Below are 16,346 nucleotides of genomic sequence, written 5' to 3' on the forward strand. Positions count from 1 at the left end.
CACTTGGAACAGTACTTCTCTCTAGGGTTTTCCCGGTTATGGTTATACACTTTGTTGTACGTCACTCTGGATAAGAGCGTCTGCCAAATGCCTGTAATGTAAATGTAAAGGCTGTATTTTTGAGTCTCAGTTAAGGCACTGCAGTAAGGCCCTCAAGCAATGTCCTGCTGTTCTGTGTGCTGTAGTCGTGGCCGAGTGGTTAAGGCGATGGACTAGAAATCCATTGGGGTCTCCCCGCGCAGGTTCGAATCCTGCCGACTACGTCATGTTTTGTGAAACCATTAGGAAAACAAGTCGTATACAAATCGCACGAATGGAGTTCAGCCCAATGGCTTGTTTGTTGAGCAAAGTGGAATTGCTCGTATTTCAGGTTGTCTGCCTTGTGTAATTACATTTATTTGGCAGACGCTTTTATCCAAAGCGACGTACAAAAAGTGCATTTCATGGTCATGGACAACTACAAAACACAGGTTCAATAAGATACAGTACTTATTTTGTACAGCTGTTTCTAGCCAAGAACACCGTTTAGTTCACACAGTGAACACTATTCTGACCTAACCTCTACAAAGCCAACTAGGCAGAAGAATAAGCTACAGTATTAGGACAAATACAAATTACCAAAAAGTGCTGGGATGGGGGAACATGTAACGAGTGTCATGAAAAGGGGGTGGGAGGTGGATTTAGAGTGAAATATACAGAGTGGTGGTAGTTAGTTAGTGTAATGGTTAAAGGAACTGGCCAATGGTTAGTGGAGTAACCTGCAGGTCCTAGGTTCCATTCTCAGGTAAGGCATAAGCTGTCCTAAATCGCCCTGGATAAGGGCATCTGCTCAATGCCCGTAATGTGAATGTAATGTACAGCTTTTTTTCTGGTAGTGACATTGATATCCAACGTGAACAAAACCTCCTGTGTGTCTCAGGACTGGGTTGTCAAAGCAACAACATTGTGAACCGTGTAGATGCTTCGCACTTTTTCCAGGAACTCCTGTTGCTTCATTAAGCTACGTCGCATATGCCCGACTGTCCACTTGAGGAGCAGCACCATATTAACCTCTCAACATTTCAGCGCACGGGGTGCCATTTTGTTTTTGCCCAGTAGGAATGTCAGATGGGGTACCATTGCCAGTGACGCCCCCATCTCCTCTCGTTTCGATTAAATTAATGGTGTCTTCATCCATACATTTGGGCAAAGAGCTATCTGGTGGTTTATTGCATTCAGGTTTTTATAGTTGTGGATAACTGCGAAACAGAACGCATATGCAATTCCACATATGCAGTTTGAATCGATACATGAGAAACGGACTGCTTTTTAGTGGGGGATTCATCTGAATCATCTGAATGTCGTGGAGAGACATTTTTAGACAAGGATCGTTTATATTATGTAATAGCTAATGGGTCTTTTTCAAGGAAGTTATGCATTTATATGTGAAGCGTAGTGATTCACCTTCACGTGATTCCATCATTCAGATTCATTTGCTGATTTCGTTATGATTGATTTACCAATTTTCATGCATTCTAATGAAAATAGTTCCTGGCTAAACAAAGGGTTTATAATGTACATTTTAAGTACAACTGACTGAAAAGTTTTACTGTGATATAAAATGGGCAGATGTCACCAAAGTGGCAGTGTAGTATAATGGGTAAGGAGCTGGTCTTGTAACCTAAAGGTTGCAGGTTCCCGCTATGACACTGCCGTTGTTGTACCCTTGAGCAAGTTACTCAACCTGCATTGCTTCATTACATATCCAGCTGTATAAATGGATGCAATGTAAATGCTGTGTAAAAGTTGTGTGAGTCGCTCTTGATAAGAGCGTCCGCTAAATGCCCGTAATAATAATAATAAAGTGAGGAAATGATTTTTTGTAGGAAATTGCAGTGATGGAGATGTATGTGATCTGATGTACAGCTGGGCTCTTTCTGTCCAGGGCGGGCGTGGCGCTCGTCCCAGCTGCGGACGGGACGCGGATCACACATGGCGCCGCGCGGATAGGCAGACGTCGCCTCGGCGACCCCCGCGCCCGCAGCTGGAGGACGAGGGACGGTCTCCATGGCAGCCGACGGGGCTCGGCGAGCGGAAGCACTTCCTCGCCTCCGTCTCTGTCTCCGCTCCCTTTTCAGCCCTCAAATTACCCACAGTCCCCTCGGCCCTCAGCAGGCCCTTCAGATAAACGCGCGCGGGTGGTGGGCCCGAGCCGGGGGGGAGAGGCTGGGGGGGCTCCCATTGCTACTGCCACAACCCACGACATACCCATCATGCACCTACAGCTGCAGCCTGTATCTTTTTTTGTACGTTGCTTTGGATAAATGTGTCCGCTAATTAATAAATGTAATGTAACGCGATGCATCTCCTGGCTCCCAAGTCAAGGATGATCTTAACCGTTAACCAGCCTCAGCCTCTTTAACTACGTCATTTGTCAATAAATTCCACACACACACACACACACACACACACACACACAAATATTTGGCAAGCCGTTTCTCCTGAATCGATAACCAGTGCGTGTGTCACCTTCAGCGTCAGTCTGGTATCTTCCGCACTTAACAGCCTGAAGATTAGGAAAATTCCTCCATATCTGTGCTATGCTATTTTTGCCACAGTCGTGACCCCACATAATAAACTTCGCTGGTACTGACGGTTGTTTTGTTGTTAGCTGAGAGCAAGCAGCATTTTGCCACTGAATGCATCATTCATTGTTTTCTCCCGCAGTCACGACAGCCGGATAGGTAGGGGAAGCAAATTATGCAAATGCATTCTCTTCCTAGAACTTTGCCCCCCTTTTCCCAATTAGCATAGTCTCTGGAGGCCCGCCTTCCTGTCCTTCTGCTCTGACTGGGATTCCAGTAAGTGAGTTCATTGCAAAGGCAGGGGAACCAGACCAAAGCGTGTCTCAGCTGCTTCATAAAAGATGGCGTCATGTGCTGAATTTTTCAGTGACAATCGCTAGTGAGTCGTCAGTCATCTGGCTCTTGGTTTGGATGGACGCCTGCTTATTTTTAACTAACTGGATTGGTTTTTTTAATGCCTCGTCCTGATTCTGTCTAGGTTTTGTTTTTGTTTTTTTTGCATAGTGTCCTTGCTATCATTCTGTGGATTTGTAGCACTGCAGATTTCAGTGTAGATCAACCGTGCAGTGAACGGAATGTCCAGAATGTTCTTCCAAACATACATTTGATGATCTTATTTCTTCTTAATGAATTTTCTGAACATATATTTATGTGGGAATGGAAAGGTGACAAGACTTATAATGTTAGGAATTCCACTGTAAAAAAATGTCTGCCTTATCAAGTGTTTAATTTTGAAATGAGACTTAAAAACTTATTTGTCTTCTCTGAAGTAGAAAATATTAGCTGGTTTTAAATTATTTTTTGCTTGTCAAGTGAAATTGCCTACCCCATTGGCAAATCTTGAAATGAGTCAAACTGTCTCGCCTCATTTGGCAATCTTTTTATTATTTAGCCATAAAGCAATAGAAATAAAATTTTATGTCTAAATATAGGACTAAAATACTTGTTAGGACTGTCTTATATTTTGGTGTTTGCAGTGCTGGACCTAACCATCTGCTGTTTTATAATATCTGTGGTAGTACCACCCATACTGTAGACAAACTAAATGGCCAGCTTTGTATTCTTAACTTTGAAAGGCATGCGACTGCACTTCTGAAACAGAAATGTGTATGGATTTCCAAGAAGGGGCCTGTTCAAGACTAATACAGCTGGCAATAGATTTTTTTTTTGCCCTTGGCCAATGAACACTTGCTCCTGTTATCAAATAAAGCCTAGCGTAAGAAAGTATAGAGAACAGGAAGAAAGAGCTGACAGTCTGGTTACTGTAATTCTGTTCTATTACTGTACTAAGTAGGGGCTGTCCCCTTATCATAGAATCCAAACAGACAGCACTATGAGGTCATAGTCCGGTGGAATGTTTATTCACAGTCATTCTTGGAGGGACTCCTGGCATCCACGACTCCCCGCCCCCGCCCCCAGCTCTTACTTCTGCTCTGTTTCCTGACGAGCCTCAATTTACTACATAAAGATAATCAGAGCTGTGCAAGGCGGTGACTCATGCAGCGGGCATAAGGCCGGGCAGCGCTTCAGTAGAGATGCCAGGGTGTTTGGACAGGAAGCCTGCCATTGTGCAGAGGGGTGGGTGGGTGGGTTGGGCTGTTTGTTTTGAGATGTTGGTGTTAAGTACTCACGGCTTTTTAAAATATGTGTGTGTGTCCGGTCCATTCAGTTAGTCCGGTCCATTCAGTTAGTCAGTTAAACCCTCAGCTACTTGGCATCAATCATCGACAGTATGGCTTCAGACTGGTCCGCTGAGATGTGGTGGTTTGTAGAAATTCAGACTGGTCCACTGAGATGTGGTGGTTTGTAGAAATTCAGACTGGTCCGCTGAGATGTGGTGGTTTGTAGAAATTCAGACTGGTCCACTGAGATGTGGTGGTCTGTAGAAATTCAGACTGGTCCACTGAGATGTGGTGGTCTGTAGACATTCAGACTGGTCCACTGAGATGTGGTGGTTTGTACCAAAAGCCACTGGGCATTATGTAGAAATACCCTCTAACCCAAAGCTTCCCAGCTGTACAATAAATGAAACTACAACTCTGCGTTTTTCACCTTGCAGTGACGATGTGCTTCTGAAGCCATCGTTGTACAGCACAAGCTAGGCGTCTTACTCTTTGACTCATGCGTGTTTACATTGTAATCAGGGTTGTAAAATGAGCAAGAAGCATCACCCACCATCGAAACGAAGGACTTGACTTCACTGTGGTTTTCCTCCACGCTCAGGAAAATGACACATATATTCATCCTTTTAATTTTTAGTACAGTTCCATTAAGCAAACATTTTGACTGCTCCGGTTTTTCAGAATCTTGTCTTATCATCATGATCAGTTCCTTTAATTTGAGTCTATTATGAAATTTGAAACGAAGGCCATTAGCAGTACTATTACACACTCGCTTTGAATAAAATATTTTAACATTTCTATGCAAAAGTATTCCCAGTTTCCAAATCCAGTGTGTAAACCAAATTTAACCCTCTGAAGAAAAGTAGTGTAAAATAGTAGTTTGTGAGCTTGGCTTGTGACTCAGAGGTTTCATGTTCAAATCCCAGTAAAAGCACTGACAATGTCCCCTTGCATTCAGCAAGGTACTTCATCTGATTGCTTCAGTAAAATGTCACCTGTCATTATAATAGTAACTGGCCTGTTTTTATTAAAATATCCATATATGGTATTATTATTATTAATTATTATTAATAATAATTATTATTATAATTATTAGTATTATATTAGTACCATTGACCCTGAAATACTCATATGTTAATTGATTATATTATTTGGTACAATCAAAGTCAAATCACAGGAACAAAACTGCAGTTCTTGAAATTAAGCCATTAGCTTACTGGTCCATCCGTTCATATGGGATGAATTCAAATTGTATTACTTTCAAACAGAGCATTACAACCCCAGACGAACCACGGACAGCCCTAGATAATGCGCAGATTTCACGAGGGCATGCATGATGAACGCAGAGCAGAATTACGAGCGGGGTGCTTGAAAGTCTCCTTTCTACCTGATTTTGGGAGGTCTTTTCCTCCCCCCCCCCCCCGACCCCCTTGCGACTACCCTAAACCCTGACTGCCGACCCGTAGCCCGGCCCAGATGTTTGGGGGGCCTTTGGGGCGTGTAATTGGCTATGGCATTTGCGCTGCCTGTCCACGCGGACTTGAAAGGGAGAGGACGCGGCGGGGAGACTGCGGCGTCAGCGAGGCCCTTAATTACCCGCTCACCTCTCCATGGATTAGCACTGCGGCTGAATTATTCAGTGTCTAATCCTCCCGCCGTCCCGGGAACACTGTGTGGTACCCCACCCCCCCCCCCCCTTCCCCCCCCTCCAAAGCCATTCTCCGCGCCAAATCTGGCGTGAGCCTCCATGACGGGCGGGTGCACTGATACTGGGAGGAAGCTGCCCTTCCGATGCCCTTCTGAGTGGCTTGGGGGGCAATTGGGGGGCCACATGCATTTGCCCCTCTGTCTGATGCGCAACCTTGGGTGGCCTGCAGGGGGTGGCAGAGAGCTGGGTGCAGGAGGCGCAGCGTCAGTGGCTGCAGCGATTCGCTTGTATTAAAATGTTGGCTTTTGGTCTGATCTGATTATTAGCTGTTGGCCGTACTGTCCTTTCCATGTTTGTTAACCAACCCCCAAACCCCCCCGCCCCCCCCCATCCCCCCGGCTCTCCCGCTCTCTGTTTTTGTTCAGTAATTATGGTGGCCATCATTTGAGTACAACTCGATTGGAGCCGTGGAAGGGAAGGCACTATAGACCTTATTAGACCCAATCTTTCTCTCTCCGGCTTTCAGTGCTATTAAACGACGTGGCCTCCGCAGATCATTAAATTACTTTTCGAGGTCTGTTCGTGGAGCAGGAAGGCGATCTCATTAACAAGAGGCCTCCGCTTTTTTATCGAGAAAAAAAAACCAAAAAAAAAACATGCTTTCATGTGGTAATTTGAGATACACAGATTCACCAGGGGGGAATGGACGTAGATAAACCACAACAAATGATATCAGAGTCTTGTCGACCCTTATTATTAACAGACATGTATTTGTAATACGCAAGTGATCAGAAGCATTTTTGTTAGATGCTAACTCATATTTCCTTTTTAGTTAGAAGTACATTTGTTTTCATATCTGTGGATCTCCATTTGAAGTGCACCGCATGCCCCAGTACTGGACTTTGAGCGGAGTGGATTTTAAATGGACAGCTTCTAATTGAAGCGATGCACTCCATCCCTTTAATAAACGTCTGTTTTCATCCTCAGCGGAGACAGAAACAAGCGTGTGCAACAACTCTCACCGCTACCAAGAGCAAAACAAACAAATAAGAGAAGCAAACACAAAAACAATTCAATCATTTATTTATTTAATCGGACAGGAGGAACAAAGAACAGAGCTCAATTGTGCTGTGCTGTAGGGGGGGTCAGCTGACAGAGTCCAGGTTGTAGTGACCAGCCTGCTTTTTGTCAGGGACAGGTCGAAGGCCAAGTTAATTTAAATTGTTTGACTGCTCACAAAAACAAAAACAAAAAATACCTCATTACATCCAAGCTTTCAGCTCATTCTGCACCATTGATTGCTGAGAAGATTCAACCTCTTGCCAGGTTGCATATTTCAAGAAAGATGTCATATTAGCACTCAGGAGCCACACTGGAGTCACACCGTAGCCCTGTGCGTGGGAGACATTACAGATGTGCGGGAGGTGCGTTCACTGTAGGCTCTCGTCCACATTTGCTCTCAGCGTGGACAGATGGGAAATAGCACAGAAAACAGGATACAGAAAATGCTTCATAGCTCACATGAAAAAAAAAATCATTTGTTTTACAGAGGAGAATGAGATTTCTCCGAGATGAAAAAAAAAAAAACAAAACAAAACAGGAGGTCAGAGAAAGGGTCCGCTGTACAGTCGGACATGTTTAGATACGCAGCTTTGCGGTTTGATTCCGTCCCCACAAAATTCGGGCGGCGAAAAATATACGGCCGTATACGAGGACTACTCTTTTTGCGGCATCTTTATCACTTCGAGTCAGGCGGAGTCTGCATTCCAGAGCCAAAAGGGCGCGTGGAATGCTTCGTGTTAGCTGGGCCATGAACACTGTGGGCGTCAGCTGCCGCACAATTTTACGTCAGGAAAGTAGATTCGGTCTTGCGGAGGGCTGAGCAGTATGCTCCATTACCACGCAATTTATTTTCTTTCACTATTCCATTATTCCCAGGAAAATGATCGTGTCGCGTGCGGGCGTTTCTCAGCGTTTTTACTAGAAAGCCCCATTATCGAGTTGCGCAATACGATCTCTCAAACTGAATTAGACACGCATGGCTTAGTTTAATTGATATTTTCACATTTCCATTGTTCCATAATCAGTGTTAGCGGTATGCTGTTCAAAATGACTTATTTTAACTGTCCTTCATACTGGAGCTGTGTGAGCGCAGACTGCACCTTCAGAGTTATTCTTTAACTCAAATTAAAATGTCACTACGATTTTACTCATTCAGAAACCATACAATGATATACACTCAATGTAAAAGACTTAAGAAATATGTCATCTGCTATGAGTTTAAGAATTTAATTGAAATTCTATTTTTATAAAATGTACCACGTACAATGCACTTTTGTAAGTCAATCTGGCTTAAAGCATCTACTGAATGATTGAATTGTAAATTGGGTAAAAGCAACTACATGTACTGCAGAGGTAAAGCTTTAAGCAATATTTCAGGTTTCACAGCACAATTCGTCTGGCAGAGACAGTATCAACACAAAATCATTTAACGAACATATTAACATTAACAGATATGAGTTAAAACAAAAAGCAAAAAACCCGAGAGACAGGCAGAGGGAGAAAGTATGTATGTGAGATTGAGTGTACAGGGGGCAATGTTGCATTTTGGGAAGTGAGATCCAGCTGGTCAGGGCAACAGTCAGGTCGCTAGCGTCTCCTAAGTGTAGTGATGTCATCAACACCGCTTTAGGTTGATCCGTCCCGGATCCCGTTCTGCTGTATTTCAGGAGCTCCGCAGTCACTGAACACGGCAGAGTCAAAGCCGCTGAGCTGTCAGTGGAGGGCAACACGAAGAAGGCAGCCAGGGGTGGGAGAGGAAGGTGTGTCTCCATCGCCGCCTAATGGTCAGTGTGGGTACTGGTCCAGAGAGGCGGACTGGAAAAAAAAAACGAACAGAATGGCAGACCCATGTTCAACGAAGAAGCGCTAAACGGCGAGATATGCAAACTATCCTACAGTCATTTGTCTGTTACACAGGAAACAAACAAACAAAAAAAAACTGCACTAAATGAGTGAGCTGTTCCACAAAAACACCAGTTCAGAGCACCGGGGAACGGGAACGCCTGCCAGCTGGCTGTCTAAACACACCGCCCTCTCCCGTGGCAGATAGAACAGGTTCAGCTCCTGTCACGATTCATTTCAGGCAATCTCGCTCCGCAGGCTTGCCTTTTAAAAAATTTAACGGCTTTGGCGGGTGCGGCGCTGGTTCGGCTCCTGGAAGAGTGTGACGGAGGACTAGCCACGCGCCCCCTCCCTTACGCTGTTGTATTCATTTACACGTGCTGCTGCTACGAGCGACTGGGGGAAGGAAGGGCTCGGAACGACGTTCCAATTTTCTAGCAATTGAACTGAGCGCAAAATCTCTGCATCTGGAGCTCACGGCTGCGAGGAGAGGACCAGACAGATGCAGGATAAAAACCTGACATGCAAGAACATAAATATTTTAAGGGAATGTGCTGTGGAAGGAGTGCAGGGGTTTTACGCCGGTGTAGTCACACAAGACCTAGTTTTGGGGGTAAAGCCGTTTCTGATTGGTAAAACCGCATGGATGCGCCCGCTCGCGTCCTTCCCAAAAGAACGGTACGGTACGGTACGGTACGCGGCTTGCACTCATCGGCTTGTTACATACATCCCATCACACCGTCACACACCGAGCACACAGGCTGCAGACGCCTCCCTCGGGTGGATCACCCAAGCTCCAGCCAAGAGAGGCTGCATTTCTAAAGAAACCTTCTGCAGATCAGGGGTCTGGCCGTGCAACTCCTGAATCATTTAAACACGCGCAAATGTTGTGAGGAGCAAAAAGCACTTCAAAGACTAAAAGCGGAGCATTTGGCATCCTGCTCAATGGCTCTGTCTTTTCTCTGAGGCGTTTACTCTCTCACATCCACCCACTGCCGTAGCAGGCCCACGCTAGCCAGCTCTACGCTGTGCGCTAGATAGATATCCTTCCTCCAGTCAGCTGGATTGGGCCATTCCCGGTGTCATTAACATATATATTACTGTCAGCGTGAACCCAACCAATATGCTCTTGTTCCTGAAGTCTTCAGAAGGGATCCCTGTAACACAGTGATTATACTCTTTCTTTTATGTAGAAGCTGGCAGTTTCTCAATGATAGCCTTTGAATTAAATCACCCTTTTGAGACCTGGATGCCATATTGGTTTTTGAAGTGCCCGTCCAGTTCCATGCTCCTTATGCATGTGCGTGATTGGACGGTACTGAGGTTCCTGCAAAGTGACCGAAACTCCATACTGGGCAAGGTGAATTAATGATTAGAGTCTGTCCATCATCAATGTCATACTTGTGTCGAAATCAAACTTCCACCTCCTCAAAATTTCCGTTGTTGCTCTTCACAATAGAAAGCAATAAGATCAGCATTAAATTTATTTATTGATTGATTTTACTTTTTAATTTTTTTATTCCTGAATTTGGAATTAATTGTATGCCACTCCCATTGCTGAAACGTCCTCAGTTCAAGTTGCTGTTTCTTGCTTGTTTCTTCCAAGGCGTGTGCATTCAATACTTTTTGCTTACATTTCCTTGAACTGGGCTGGACAGTCATTGTGCCAGAGGACAGTAGAATGTAGAAGATCTGAGATGCTCAATCAACCAGAGGAGCTGCTATATATATATATATAGCAGGGCAATACCCTGCAAACTGAATCCCTTCCTCTCATTATGGCCAACCCCACCCAGCCTCCGATGGTGCTGGCCAGAGGTGGAAAATCCAGGTTCAGGGAGTAAAAGTCCTCTCCAGTATTTCATTCCTGTCACCTGTATTTTCAGCCAGGAGGTGGAAATCACCTGGCTGTGCTCATGGGTGGAAGAAACACATGGCAGGACTTTTACCTGCTGACCCCTGGACTTTCCACCTGTGGTGCTGGCATGGTTTGGGTTCTCAGTGAGTTCAGCTGTACGAGAAAGTGTTTAGCAAAGTGCATCAAGGCAAAGTCAGCTGGGACAAGCAGGGAGACAGCCAGGTGAAATTCAGGTGACTGAGACGTGATCAAGCAGGACACAATCAGGCCAGAATGTAATTTGGGAATAGGAAGGGTAAAAAAAATAAAAAAATAATGGAAAATACATCATTTTTTTTTTGTCTTGTCCATCACTACTCTGTATGCTGAGCCAGTCACTGTTTGAAGGTGTGCACAAATAGTTTGAAATATTTTTAATACATCCACAGAAATATCTGCCTTTGAACTCTCAAACTGCCAGAATGTCATAGCAACTAGAATTACTGTCATGATTCTAGTCATTCTGATTGTTCACATTTCAATTACATCATAGATTAAAAACTAAAAACTTCATGCACCTCCAGGAGTCAGAATTGCTCATAAGATTCTTCAGGACATCAAATGCAAGAAATGAATCAGTTTGATCATGTATTCGTAATTCCAAAAGTGCACTGACTGCATGCACTCTAATTAGACAATATGTTTAAACACACAATGAACAAATATGAGTGCTTAGAGTAATACTTCATGTGAGGTATCTTCAAGACAGGAGAAAAGTTGATTTACTTTGGACGTACTGCCTATAATAAGCCCTGACTGACAAACTCCTTCACTATCTGAGAACAGTCAACTGATATTTTGTTTTCAAAAGAGACGTTGAACATCTGTTATTGACGGACGCAGAAAAAATAAAAAAGAGGAAGCGTCTGTAAAAACAGTGGGGGTTTGGTGACGCTGTCGTGCTAGCAGTGGAAGTGGCATGGCCTTCACCGCGCCCTGTGCTTATCTGCTGTAGTTTATTGCCATTGATTTATCGCCTGGTCTCGCGGAGACTGTGTTTCAGAGCTCGGACACGGCACATGCAGCGGCCACGAGACTTCGGTGTACGCACCAGACTTCCTGCTGGGCTTCCCGCGGCTTAATGCGGCGTCACACGAACCAAAAAGCTTTATCGATGTGGCCGAATAAAGCCGGAAACCTAGCCGAGCCCGGTGCCTGTATCGTTATAGCGAGTGATTTAAAGGAAGACTGACGGAGCCACTTCGGTCGTGCCGTGGCAGGGAGCTATTGATTCTTGGCCCGAGGAAACGCTCACCTGATCGCCATGGAAACGCAACGACGAGTCGGACAAATTAGTGAGTGGAGCAGCTCAGGCGTGATGGTAGCCTGCTGGCTGTTCTCAATCTTATGTACAGCTAAGGGGCTATTAAATGGATATTCTCTCCCCACAGCAAAAATGAAAATATTAATGTAAATTCTGCTGGGTCAAATCTGAGACTGATCTCCACAGCTATGGTGGGCTGAGTTGGACCTTTACACACTACTTAAAAAAAATGTTTTTACCCATATTAATGGGGGGAAAATTCCTTCCGGTATTTTCCATGTTCTTGCTATCTTGCTCCTAGCCGTGTACATACAGTCAGGGATAGTTGTTCTGAGGCTTGAGAGGCCCTTCATTGTTATTATTAAAATTTCTGGAGGAGGTCGGCAATATATGTAAACTTCATGTAAACAGTTCAAATGATATATGTCACAGTTTCCTTCTTCATAAAAAAGTGCTGCTAGTCTACGCTGCTGGTGTTGCCATGGTTTATGAAGAGCACAAGACAAGCTTCTGTCCTGTGCCCGTTGTAAATTGTGAGATTGTCTGTCGATGTATCATTTCATCGATGTATCCAAAGGGGGGGTGGTGTCTCATACCTTGACCCAGGGTCTTGGGGCAATGCGGTAGTCATTTCTTCGCTGGCTCAGAGCTTGTCTGTACGTAGGCCATCTCCTTCTCTCTGACTTCTCCTGTGTGTCTGTAGGACAGGACAGAGAGAGACAGCTGTCATGGTGAACTGAGGGGAAATGCATCAAAGAACATATCCGGGCAATAGTTCAACGCGATCATTGTACTTTCTACACTGTTCATTTCCGTTACTTCAGCCTGTCGGTGCAAATGGACATTGTACTGAGAGTGTGGAAAAAGCGGAGGCAAGGAGGGATGGATAGATCGGTGGTCATTTCACTTGGGTAGACTGGCAGCCAGATGTTCAAAGAGGGGCGGCAGTTTAGCACGGTGGGTAAGGAACTGGGCTTGTAACTGAAAGGTCGCAGGTTCGATTCCTGGATAGGACACTGCCGTTGTACCCTTGAGTAAGATACTTAACCTGAATTGCTTCAGTATTAATGGATAAATGGATGCAATGTAAATGCTATGTAAAAAATTGTGTAAGTCGCTCTGGATAAGAGCGTCTGCTAAATGCCTGTAATGTAATATAAGATACCTGTGCGTGAAAAAGTGGGTCCTACAACTAAAACAACAAACGTGCACAAGTCTCGGACTGCTGGAAGGACAGTGCGTCCGCTCGTTGTTGAGACAATGCACATGAAGAGCGGCAGATGATAATCCCGTCGTACATCTACTATGGAGTGCTCATTCCTGAGGGACTCTACTCTACATCAACAATGAGTGCTCTTTTCAAAACACTGCCATTTTAGGAATGCTCTGCTAAAGTTTTACAGTTCAGTTTGTTTTTACCATTTCGTGTGGAAGAGGCAAGACAAATTTGAAATTTTGTCTCCATTTAATCCTGCTTGGTTGCTTGCGCTTCAGGAAAAATAAATGAGCGGTATTTCTGCTTGTGTGTGAGTGTGTGTGCGTTCGATGAGGAGGACCACATGCTAGCTCAGGAATAGTAGACTTTTGAAAAGGGATTTTTTTGTTGTTGAAAGTTTGGAGAAAGAAGAAAACAACCCTTTCCTCCCTCCTTCCAGGTTGTGTTTCCAACAGAATGGATTTCCACCCTGTTATACAAAATAATTTTACAGTAATTTGTCCAATTAGAATTTATGTGATGAAGCAGTGGCAGTGCATGGTAAGCAGTCTGCTGTGATCAGGTCTTGCTGAAGGAACACGTCCTGCCCTTTTAACACCTGACCTTTTATGGGGAAAAAGTGCTCATATTCACCAGAACAAGAACTCGCATTTGTACGAAAACAAAACCTTTAAAGCAGTGGTCTCCAACCCTGGTCCTGGAGAGCTACAGGGTCTGCTGGTTTTTGTTTTCACCTTAAAATCAGCACCCAGTGGAGACCCAAGACACCAGATGAGTTGAGTTAACTGTGTAATCAATTGCTCTAATTGATTCATGAAGTGCAGAGTCACTATGAAAACCAGCAGACCCTGTAGCTCTCCAGGACCAGGGTTGGAGACCACTGCTTTAAAGCCTTTGGGTCACTACAGTTATTCCTGTGTTGTTCACATCTGATTATCCAATGACAGACAGCTCATTTATTGGACTGCAGAATACAATCGGTGGCTGGAAGTACATACGTTGGATGCTTTTGCATGTGCAATTCTGCTTGTGCTCTCCTGAATTGGTGGAGGCCAGTGCAACAGTTGGATGTGCTAACAAAGACACTTAGACATTACATGGATATATGAAATATGTTTTTAAAAAAATAATAAAACCTTGATATTTGATAAATTGTAATGAACAAATGAATGAATTATCATGATGTAGGCTATAAAAATATACAGTATCTGTTTGAGAATGCCATATGTAAATCCTTCCATATGGTTCTTTCGCAACTGTCAGTCATTGCATCCTTACAGAAAAACAACCTGGAATTGAATATCAAAGTGGATGATGAGGACGTAAAGGTGTATAATCCTAATCTTCCGTGAGTAACCTGATTTCTTTGGTCTTCCTTTCCCTGTGAAGTTTTTTTTTTAAAACAGGCCCTGTTCTTCTTGCTAGGCTGGAGCCTTTCATCCTTGTCAGAGCGTATAGTGATGCTTGCAGTCTTTTTATTGAAAAAAAAATTAAATGGGGAATTAAAATGGGGTGGTAATAAAGGGGTGATAAAATTGCACCCAATTACTGGTGCTGGATTTCACAGTCATTAATATGAATTATTGCCTGTTCTTGAAGGTTTTTGTTAAACCGTCCAACTTGTCAAGGAGCTCAAAGACAAGGAAGTACTAGGAAAAACCTGATACTCGGTATAAGGATCCAATGACGGGATATGTGCTGGGTAATGAGCAGGTGTCTCAGAGCTTTAAAACACATTTCTCTTTGCTACAGAAATGATGATTACCCACAGGTATTCATGGGATTTCTTGACAACAAAGCTTTTCAAAATAATTAAAAAAAAAATATTTAGCATCAATTAGTTAGGTAGCACTTTTTACTAGAATTGTTCTGTTTTCTGGTGTCCCTGCTTCATAATAACATCCTGCTATTGTGGATTCCCCAAGAAATGCACAGTACATCAGAGAATTAATTACATTCACATTTTACACAAAACAGCTGCAATCTGATCATCTGTCCAGCCGCAGTATTTTCCGCTTCACGTACAAGTTTTCCGTTTTACTACACAAATTTATGGCCTCAAGAATCATTGTTAGATAACATCTCAGCGTTACACAACGGAACGGAGAATTGCATTTCTCAGAACCCGGATGGTTCTCCAGCCAGACGACGCCGAAGCCAGAATCCTTGCTCACTGCATGAACTTGTGAGCAGAACAACCAACAAAGGAAAACAAAAAAAAACCAAAAAAAAAAGGACAACTGGTCATTTCACACAGCTGTCCTCTAGGACAATAGAGCGAAGGCAGAGGCTGCTGTAGACCCATGAGCCATAACATGGAATCCCGAGTCTCCACAGTGCGTGGTGTCCACGTCCAAGCTACACACACAAGGTCAGGCCACAAACCTCTCTGCACAAAATGGGAGGGTGGGGGGGGGGGGGGGGGAGAACCTGACATGGAGCTGACCTGGTGTGCCCTGCCGTTGGAGTGAGGGGATCGGGGTACTCACGGTTTGACTCTGTTAGAGAACCGTAGGCTCTGGACGATCGGGGTACTCACGGTTTGACTCTGTTAGAGAACGGTCGAAGCAGGACGATCGGGGTACTCACGGTCTGACTTGGTTAGAGAACCGTCGGCGCAGGATGATGGCCAGGGTGGAGAGGACCATGATGGTCGTGCACATGGCCCGAGCCCCTCCGTGCCCCGGCCGCACGGGCGGCAGGGTCAGCATGCAGACGCCATGGCAAGCGCGAGAGCGGCGGTCGGGAGAGAGAGAGAGAGAGAGCGAAGCGAAGCAAAGCGTGCCGACCGGAGCCTTGTTTATTGCACAACCGCTCTCCTCGCCCAGCGCCTCTCACCACCTGCGGGCGGATTACCGGCTGGATTAGGGCAGATCAGTGGGAGCGCTATTAGGGCCAGGCACGGGCGGCGGCTGAACGCAAACCGCGAGATGTCGGGAAGCGCGCGCGCGCTCTCCGCGCAACGCGCCGGCCCCGCCTCTTCATTAATCCCGAAAGGTTTAAAAAAAAAAAAAAAAAAAAAAACGTTCTACACTGCACTACCAACCCTGCACACTCACCGAGCTCTTTCTGAAAGCACACCCGGTTTTGCAACTTCCTGTTATGCTGCATATTGCCCAAATGGGTCAAGTTCGATCTTGTTGCAGGCTGGTGGCGGTTGAGGTCCGTAGCCTGTTGATTGCATAGTCCTCACAACAGGATAAATTTCTGGGACAATCCGGTTCTTTGGCA

The 16,346-nt window shown here is 44.8% G+C and overlaps 1 long non-coding RNA gene and 1 other non-coding gene across 2 annotated transcripts; one reads left to right on the forward strand and one right to left on the reverse strand.

Moving 5' to 3' along the window:
* The first annotated feature begins 181 nt into the window (after positions 1 to 181).
* trnas-aga (transfer RNA serine (anticodon AGA)) lies at positions 182 to 263 on the forward strand. Its single transcript has one exon. It is a non-coding gene; the product is annotated as a tRNA-Ser (tRNA).
* Positions 264 to 6,900: 6,637 nt separating this feature from the next.
* On the reverse strand, positions 6,901 to 15,844 carry LOC135249057 (uncharacterized). Its single transcript, XR_010328550.1, has 3 exons — positions 15,705 to 15,844; positions 12,496 to 12,596; positions 6,901 to 8,711 (listed from the first exon to the last, which is right to left on the reverse strand). It is a non-coding gene; the product is annotated as an uncharacterized LOC135249057 (long non-coding RNA).
* Positions 15,845 to 16,346: the final 502 nt, after the last annotated feature.

This window comes from Anguilla rostrata, chromosome 2 (genome assembly GCF_018555375.3).
Source record: "Anguilla rostrata isolate EN2019 chromosome 2, ASM1855537v3, whole genome shotgun sequence".
NCBI classification, from domain to species: Eukaryota; Metazoa; Chordata; class Actinopteri; order Anguilliformes; family Anguillidae; genus Anguilla; species Anguilla rostrata.